The 9525-nt window shown below is 31.8% G+C and overlaps 1 long non-coding RNA gene across 2 annotated transcripts; it reads left to right on the top strand.

The window, feature by feature from the left end:
* The first annotated feature begins 755 nt into the window (after window positions 1–755).
* On the top strand, window positions 756–9166 carry LOC149939238 (uncharacterized). Of its 2 annotated transcripts, none has more exons than XR_016481239.1 (3): window positions 756–1001; window positions 7935–7996; window positions 8956–9166. It is a non-coding gene; the product is annotated as an uncharacterized LOC149939238 (long non-coding RNA). The 2 variants fall into 2 exon arrangements; XR_016481240.1 differs by lacking the exon at window positions 756–1001 and adding an exon at window positions 5301–5725.
* Window positions 9167–9525: the final 359 nt, after the last annotated feature.

The following is a 9525-nucleotide window of genomic DNA, read 5'->3' as shown; positions in this document are numbered from 1 at the left end:
GACTGTTATGTCTAAAAGAGAAACAAAGCCTAAACATTAAAAATTTCAAAACGCGTTGCATAGCAACGGAAAGCCGAAAAGGGGGTTTCTTCTAACTTAACTACATAGGCGAAAACTATTCGCTAGTTTTGGAGTAATTTTTTAGGAAATAGCGAGCAACTTCAAAATACAGTTTGGCTGTTATTGTATGGAAGAAGTTGGTAGTTTGGGGTAAAAGGTGTACTCTTTTCGTCCCAAAGTGAGCGAATAGTTTTGACCTCATATCTTCAAGCTTCGTCACGGGCCCCTAGAAATAATCAAGCGTCATTACGGCCTTCGACCTAATTTAGGTGTTTAATATGAGCACTAGACTTCACCGTACCTTGCAACGTGCCTTTGATATCATAATGACTTGTAACGACACATAAATATCACTTAAGTCGAATACCTAAGTGACACCACAAATTGCTTTAAAAATTTCTCGCTCACTTAGACTTGTTATGCTTCAAAAGCGAAAAATTCGTAAGAGAGGTGTAGCCAACCCTTTCGGAAAGTGATAGAAAGATACCGAATGGAAAAATCAAACTAGACAAATTTCAGGTAGAAAAATGAAAGAGCATTCCTTTTTGAGAATGTCCAAGCAAACATAGATTGTAAGAAAATCGCTAGCACGAGGCGTAAGACTAAACTCCTCGAGAGAGAGAAATTGATGATTATTTTGGTAGATCGTAAGGGTGTTTTTCGTCTTCATTATATAGAGCTATGTGCACGTAAGCTGTCTCTGGCGCCGGTTGTTGGCTCTCGTTGACGGGCCATATTTCAATTTCTATTCGCCAGCGACAGTCGGACTCTTGTTTTGGCGTTGACGCTCAGCGACCTGGTACCCGCACCCTGCAGCCGGCAAGTGAGTGCCACGAAGAAAAGCTATGAGTCAACTAAATGACAAAGAAGGTCAAAACCTTATCGTCAACTACGGCGTCATCATTATTCTACTTTTGGTGCTCTACCTTCTCTATACTTCGGTGAGTTCATAATTTTAACAATGATTAAATTTAGTATTGACCGTACCTATACTGATATAGCAAAACGTTCTTAGGCGTTGAAGAAATATTTTCGGTTAATTTATGTAAGAATAATGGGAATTATTTTATAAAAGTATAAATTCGTCTTTAAAAGTCGCGGCGCAGTTATAAATTTAAATAAAGACAACCAAACTTTATTCCTTTCACTGGTCACGAAAAAAAGGAGAAATACATAAAATTAATACTAACAGTTACTTGCTTGATCTTCTTGATTTATAAGTTTAAAAACTTCTAAGCTCAATTTACTCTTAGTAAGGAACTTGCCCCCAAATAAAAATATGTCTGAGAATTGGCCAACCCCCTCATCTGGCCACTTGGCTCCTCTTCTCTTTTGGGTTTCAAATCAAATAATGACCTATATTTAAAATAAAACTTCATTAATTACAATTGTAAAATCGTATTTGCTGAGACGTTATGTATTTGAGAAGTATGTAAAATACCTCTACAATATTGACTTAAATTGGGCATAAAAATCTAATATAAAGTACTAAATATGTTAAATATATAGGACTATATACAAGCCTTGTTTTTAGATAATGTATTTGGCACCACATTTTTAGGGTTTGGTAAAAGCTTTGATGAAAACCGAAGCACTACTCATATAATATAACTATTACATGACATTAATAAAAAAATCGAAGTAGACGTGCAAATTATGAACTTAATACTTGGTGGTACAGAACTGGGAAATGAATTTTATATTATTTAGTGGATAATGAATTTTCTTTTATTTATAAGAGGAGAAGGTTTAAAAGGTAAATGTTGTTTTAATAACTAAACACCACTTCCAAAGCTAACCAGTAGAAGCGGCGTCGAAAACATTTTAATGACGTAACATTTTTTTACACATTTTATAATCAGTTATTTAAAGTGAGTTGTGGCTACATGAGACGGAAAAAAAATAAAATCCGCGGAATTTTTGAAACAATAACCAATAAAATCAATAGAATATATATTTAATAATCTTTAGGTTACTGTTACGATGAAGATGACCTTAATTCTAGTTGGTGATTTTATTTGTTTTTATTGATTAAAATGCGGTCCGTTTAATGTTTTATTAATATAAGCCCATTTTTATAAAGATAAATTAGAAATGTTTATTGACGGACACCATTTATGGTGAAGCTAAGAAGACTATTTTAGCCTCGCGCAAATGTACTTAAATGGCATGACTGTAGTTATTCGATTCGGTGAATTTCATAAACTCCTTTCCTCCCGGAGCTACTCTGTTTTTCCGTTCCATTTCGTCACATCCAGGGACTCATATTCTCTATTCAGTTAAATATAGATAATCGGCGAGAAAAGTTTCTCTTATTCTCGTTAAGAGAGTGAAAGCATCTTTTATGTGTTTTTTATGGAGAACGGGTGTCAATCAAAGATAGCTTGGGTGCAAAAGGGAGCCGCAATCTGCGCAGTATCTGTTTCTGTCTCTCTTGACGTAAATCCGAGCGGAGGTGCGGGGGCGAGCCAGCGCGACTGCTAAAAAGCGAAAATTCGAGAAACGAGCTTCGAAGGGGCTGGAATGACGTTGGCCCAGCTCCAAGAGACAAACGGATTTTCAGTCAACAGCAAATCAATTCTTTAAATAGAGTACCCTATCATCGGATACCATTTTAATATATGCGTAGAGTTCATATAGCTATAGTCAGATCTACATTAGAAGAAGACACTTCGTAATGGTTATTTAAATGACTATCGTTTCTAAATTCAGAACTGCCTGTGGTCACCGATGAAGACCGCTTAGTATAATCTTTCATACATACAAATCTAATATTTTTTTCAATAAGTTTATAATTGTGAAAAGTTAGCTGCAAGTCGCTATCACACACAACAAAGGTAATTGAATGAAAAGGCTCTAAATTATATTTAATAAACGAGCAACCGTTAGAGTTCAATATATTTCTTAAACAATTATTTTTGCAAGAAGAGAGTATTCCTCACTAAGATAAACAAAACTTTTTATATGAAAACTAAAGAAAACGTTGAACTAAAATACATCAGAATGACTATCAATACAATGTACAGATGAGACAAAACTGATAATAATAATTAACTGAAATATATAGAATAAAATATAAATTAAAAAGCACTAAACCTTATAAATCCAAAAAATATATTTACTTTAAAGTATGTTCTTTAAAATAGAGATTTATGAACAAGAAAAAATTAGTAATGACATTTGCCCCCCTTGTCAAAATTCCTTGAATGTTTCTCTAAACATCATAAATAACCCTAAATTTTGTTCTGGATTTAAAATTTATTAAAGTTCTGGATGGACTTCTCGGTTAGTTCAACTAAGAAATATTATTTTTTTTATATATCAATACGAATGTCGCCTCATATTTGAATTTAACTGAAATTGAATAAACAATGAAATGAATTAGTGCAATAATGTTACTCGATTGAGTATATATAATGAAACCTTTTCTTTGCAAAAGAAAAGTTGTTATAACCAAATTTAACATTTATCTAACTCTAAATCTGGTATCTTCGAAATTCAAAATTTAAAAATTGTGATACTGTTATTTTGAAAATAAAAATAAGTCAAGTAAAAGATTTCTTGCACAATAGCTCTAATACTAAATTTCATCCATTGAAAAAATATTAAGATTTTTATGATTGTCTTAAGTGTTGCTGTGTGGGAAATATTGTTATTTTTGTTACACTGTATGTACCGTTATCAAATATGTAATTCCCGTCGTGTATCTAATGAACGAGACTTTAAAGCACGTTAAATTGGGTGTGAACGGAAAAAATGTGAAATGATGTTTTTTTTCGATAGAATCTACTACGCTAGCAAGATCATCAATTGAATACCAAATTTAAAATATGTGGTATAATGCCAGCTGAAAGTTTTGAATAACGCATTTATGGCAAAGGCGGATATTTTCATTGGGTTTGATGTATGATAGTGCAGGCAACAGATTTCAGAACAGTAGAAATTGTAAATTATTTACAATTTTAAAAGCATTTCATGGTTTTGCCTTGATAAAATGATGAAGTTGGTCACCGCCTTTAATTGAAACCCTTTAAATACATATTATATTCATATTTCAAATTAAGTTAACTTAAGTTTAACTCCAACAGTGTACCAAATTTGGTTATCACAATGCGGGTTAATACATTATTTGGCTATTTTCCTTTCTAAGGTTGCAATTAACTATAATCCTCGACTGAATGACTTTTCCAGGAAAAGTACCGCGATGGTGAACGTCGTCGCCAAAATATGGCCTTAGTCTTAACCGAAATCTTGGCGTTTTGCTATAGTGAAATCCAAACAATACTAAAAAAAATTATCTCTTCCCTTTCACTAACGTGAATATTGAAATTTTTATTTTCGTCACATTAACCAATTCGAAGGATATTTCGTACTTTTTTAAATTAGCAGAGTACTAAAGTACCCCGTTTTAAAACAATATTGAGACATAAATTGACAAATTTATACCGAATAAAGAAAAACCAAATACAACTTAATGTTATTTATACTTAAGTTCAAGCGTAAAAAGAAAAGGCTTAAGTGAAAAATAGCTTTTTAATAGTTCAAAACTTTAAAAAGCCAATTAGAAAAGCTGCTTATACATCTTTGCCCAAATTGAGAAACAATAATTCATTTTCTAAGGTTTGATCTGATCATAGCATACACATACAAGTTGTACATTTTAAAAATTGTATATCCATCAATGAAAACCTTTTCCGCAACCGTCGTTTATTTCTTACGAAAAGTTCGTGGTCTTCAGAAAATAATTTTAGACATTCATTCAATCAAATAGAAATTTATTACTCAAAACTTCAACAATAATAATCTAACCCTTCCGAAAATCGTGAAACGTGATTCCAAATTATAAAAAAAAAATCAGCCGTTCCAAATTTAACTTTTACACAATCCAAAACATGTTATATTTGATCAATGTATCAAATTTCATTTTATTGAGATTTAATCCAAACAGAATAACTTTTAGACTGCATCTGTCTTGCTTCCCGTTGAATCCCAATTTGGACGTTGAATCGAGTCATTTTTATTCCGAATTTGATAACAAAAATCTCCAGTGTATAAAATCTGAATACAACAGTTTTTAGAAAAGTATTTTCGGAAAATTGCAAATGTTGGTATTTGACCGTCTTTTAAGGGCGAGGAGAGAGTTATTTTCGATTTTTTGCAACTTGTTAGGTCTCCAATATTTTCTTAAACCAGAAGCGTCTCGTAAATTCAAAAATAGCATCTTCGAAAAAGAGTATGAAAAATAGCAGCTGCCTCCTCTTACGAGGCAGGCACGCGAGCGAAGTTTCTTTCGAGACCCCATTTTGAAAATGAACTCTGCAGATACCTCGGCCGGGCCATCCGAATGACGCTGCCCGGGACAGCATCGAGAAGCGGCGTTCCAAAAATCGCACCGTCAGCTTATTTGGTCTGCTTCGTTCTAAAGCGACGGTGCGCCAGGGTTGAAGGTTTGACTCTCTTCAAACCTCTTCAAGGATAATCGGAACCTTAGATCTTTCCTCCTACCATTATTCTCGGGTGGCGTCCAAGTTTTTCGTTCATCCACTGTCACCCTTATCCCAACATGGCCGGCAATGTGTTAACTGACAAGCAGACGCAGAGTTTAATTGTCAATTACGTCATTTTGGTGATACTTCTATTAATACTATGGGTCCTTTACGTCGGGGTAAGAATAAAAAGATACAATATTTGGCCTAAGCTTAAAGCTGCTCGCTTCAATGCTGCTTAAAATTTTGTATCTTTGCTTAATGCTCAATAAAGACGTTAATTGTGTTTACGATTTGTAGTGCCGTGTGCTTTCTTCAATGTTGCTTTAAATGTGTGGAAAATTTACTGCATTTTTTTTTTAATTTACTGTTGTTATAAATCTTACGCGTTTATTTAGGCTTCACAATATGGCAAAAAATTGAGCTCTTGACTTAGAAATATATTAAGATTATTTAACGTTGGTTGTTAAAATATGATATGAATATGTCAATAATTTGATCTTAAATCTGAGATTCACACTTGAAAGATTCTAAATTTTGGACTTTCTTGTACGAGAAACGCAGAGATAACAGAGCGCAAGATTGAAAACTAGTATTGAGAAAGAGTAAGACTAGAAGTATATAATATATCCTTAGGAGAGAAGTATCCATCTACGATTTTTTTAACGTTTTCAATTGTCGAGATATTTCCGCAAAATCGCCAAGCCATATAAAGTATCACGACAAAGGAAATACCTTCTGAACTAATCCTAGTATGTAAAATTGTATAAAATAGTGTAAAAAATTTACTTTATGAAAATAAACTCCTCATAATGAAATAGCTTAAGGAAGTAATGATGTAGTTGTCCAAAATATTTGCTTTTCCAAAATATTTTTTTAAAGAAACCAGCTTTAGCATGTTACAAACGTATTAAAGCGAGTTACATTATCGTAATAACGCGATCATTAGTTATTTTACAGATATAAATTGAATAATTCTGACAAAATGCGACTGTTTTTTTACTATAGAAAAGGAGTAATAGAAATAACGCAAAAATCTTGACTTTGTTGTTTAAATATTTTATTTTAACGAAAACGTATCAGTCAATTAAACAAATTATTTTCGCATTTGATTAGAGTTATTGAAAAAATTTCGCCACAGTTGTACTAAAATAAAAGTTTAAAATATTTTTTTTTAAATAATACAGAAAATATTTTTGTTATCACCAACAACGCCAAACATCTGATGTTTGGCGTTGTTGGTGATAACATAAATATTTTCAACTTTTAATTTGTACAACAGTGGTGTCATTTTCACTAACAAGCTTATTAGCCGCCAGGAAGTATCAATAGACTTCATTTCAAGCTATTTGTGGAACGGAACATTATCGGAGATAAAAAAAAATTCTAGCAAAGATAAAATGTTCGAAAATATGATCTCAGCTCGTTTATCATTTAATTTTTTAAAGGGGAACATATGTCTTATATCATATTGAATTGTAGTCAAACTTCAAAGAAATCTGGTACATTAAGTATTTTTGCAAACAAATTGTGGACTTACATTATTTAAAATGTGAGCGTCTATTCTACCATCGTTATCAGACAAATACAGAAATGGACTCAGTGTTGTAAAATGCACTTTTAATAAATTATTTTTCTATAAAATTACATATATTCTTGCTCGTCTTAGCTCTTAATGTAATAATCGCGTAAATGTATAGAAACAACAACCGAACGATGGCATTTTCGCCCTTTGATCAAAATGAAATACTGAATTAAAGTGTATAAAAATAACAACCTTACTTTCTTAACCCTTAAACGGCGAAATTTCGATTGGAAACGAAATGACCAGTTAAAACCACAAGAAACCTTGACGTATTGGAAATATACATGTCAGACAGAAATTAGAAATGAAATATGTCTTCTCCGTTTACTTTGATTTCATTTGTATGTCGCATTCTATCTTAACCAGATTCTTCTTTATTTAAAAGACTAGTATAAATTCATTTCTAAAGAAACAAATCTATAAATTGCAATTGAAGTTGGGAATTGAATTAAATCTCGATTAAACTACTCACTCCTAAGAAATATCGAGACTGACAAGCAATTTATACTTTTCAAAATTGTACCCCTACCAAAAATCTACTTCATAATCACAAATAAAATAAAAATACCTGGGCTAATAAGCTAGCAACATTTAATGGCTATAAAACTGGTGGTCGGGTTAGAATTTTTAGAGTAATTTAAATACATTTTAGTTATGGCCCAGGAATTACTACAATTATAAAATTTTATTTAATCTTAGATATAATTTTTGTTATTCAGCATATACTATTTTTAAGTAGCGAAACGTTAAGGGAAATATCTGATATTTAGTTGCTAAATGTGTTTGTTAATTTTTCGTTTCAGTTCTAGATGATGGGTCATCACATTTCTGAGAAATGAATGATAGTGGACATGAAGTTTTGCGCGTAAGTTCCTTGACATTTAGTCCGTCAAATAAATAAAACTATTATCAATAGTTTTGAGATTTATTTCATATTATATCTTAAAGCGAGGGAAAGATCAATTTGTAACAGGGTTAAGTAATAGAAAAATTTAGTAAATACTTATGATTTATTCATTTTTAATCCTTACACCACCAAAGCATACATTTTAATCAGATTTAGTAACGGTTTAATCAAAAGACGGCGCAAGAATAACCAAGGAAGTAATCTGATTATGGTTTTAAATAAAAACACAAGCCAATATAAACACCACTAACCGTTTTAAGAAAGAAATCCGACAAAGGCACTTTTTCACCCAAAACATGTCAATATAAATAAATTAATAACAAAGAATTGTTATGTCCTTGGTCATTACAATTTAATCGCATCTAGACCAGGAAAAATTAATATATCCGTATCGAGGGCGACCCCTATAACTGCAAATTACTAATTTTTGGAAATGAAAATATGCGCCTATAAGGCAGCTGACAGACGACAGATGACTCAATTAACCCAAAATCACTTTAAATTAAAATGTTTCCCTTTATTATTAAGCAGTGCTGGAAACAGTACTTACCATTTCATTCAATTGTCTTCGATGTAGCATGTACAAATAAACAATTTTTTCTGTGTGTTGACCAAACAATATTTTTGTTTTATTTTCAGGGCGATTTTTTTTAAGTCCTTATAGGTATAAAAATTGAATATTTTAGACATCATAGGAGATAACCTGGCCACCTGCATTAATTGTTTTAAACGTAACTTGAGGACTTAGGCTTAAGGTGGTGGTTTTGGTATTAGACTAGCTGATTACTTGACACTAAAAAAAACGAACTACTGGAACTAAGTTGGAAGAAGGCACCCCACTTAATCGTACAATTTAGTAATATTTTAAGAAAGGTTATCTCTGCCAATCAACAAAACTCTAAACATTTTCTTTTTAGAGCATGAATCCAAAATTACCGTTAAGTCACGAAAAAGTATCTTCTAACAAAGTGTCTGGCAACATGTCCATCTCATTATCCAAAGAAACCAAGAAGTTCAAAGTATTTCTGATAGCTCCGTTTATATTTAAAAGGCATGGTCACCAATCACACAACGCCTTATTTGTTAAATTGTTATTTCTTTTGGTATCATAAATAAAGATGTTTCTTTATAAAATAAAATTGTTTCGTTGGAATACATACCCTTTTCTATCTGACTAATCTATAGAGTCAAATAACAAACGATTTCGACAGCCTTTTTGTTTGATATTTCCAAAACTTTTGTTATTTCTAACACTGTATAAAGGTGGCTTCTTTTTTCACTGTTATAAACGCATTGGCTGTCTTTCGAGTAAACAAACTACATGTAAGTAAAATATTAATATTGAATCCTTTTATTTTTCAAAGAATATCCAATAATTTTCTGCCTTCGGCTAATATGATAATTTGCAGGCGACTATTTATGTTATAATATTAAAATATTTTGTCTTCTTCTACTTTACGGGCGACACTTTACTAGGTAGTTTAGGT

Source organism: Leiobunum rupestre, chromosome 6 (genome assembly GCF_980474605.1).
Source record: "Leiobunum rupestre chromosome 6, qqLeiRupe1.1.hap1, whole genome shotgun sequence".
Taxonomy (NCBI): Eukaryota; Metazoa; Arthropoda; class Arachnida; order Opiliones; family Sclerosomatidae; genus Leiobunum; species Leiobunum rupestre.
The sequence above is the reverse complement of the archived record's forward strand: the minus strand, read 5'-3'. Positions and strand labels throughout refer to the sequence as shown.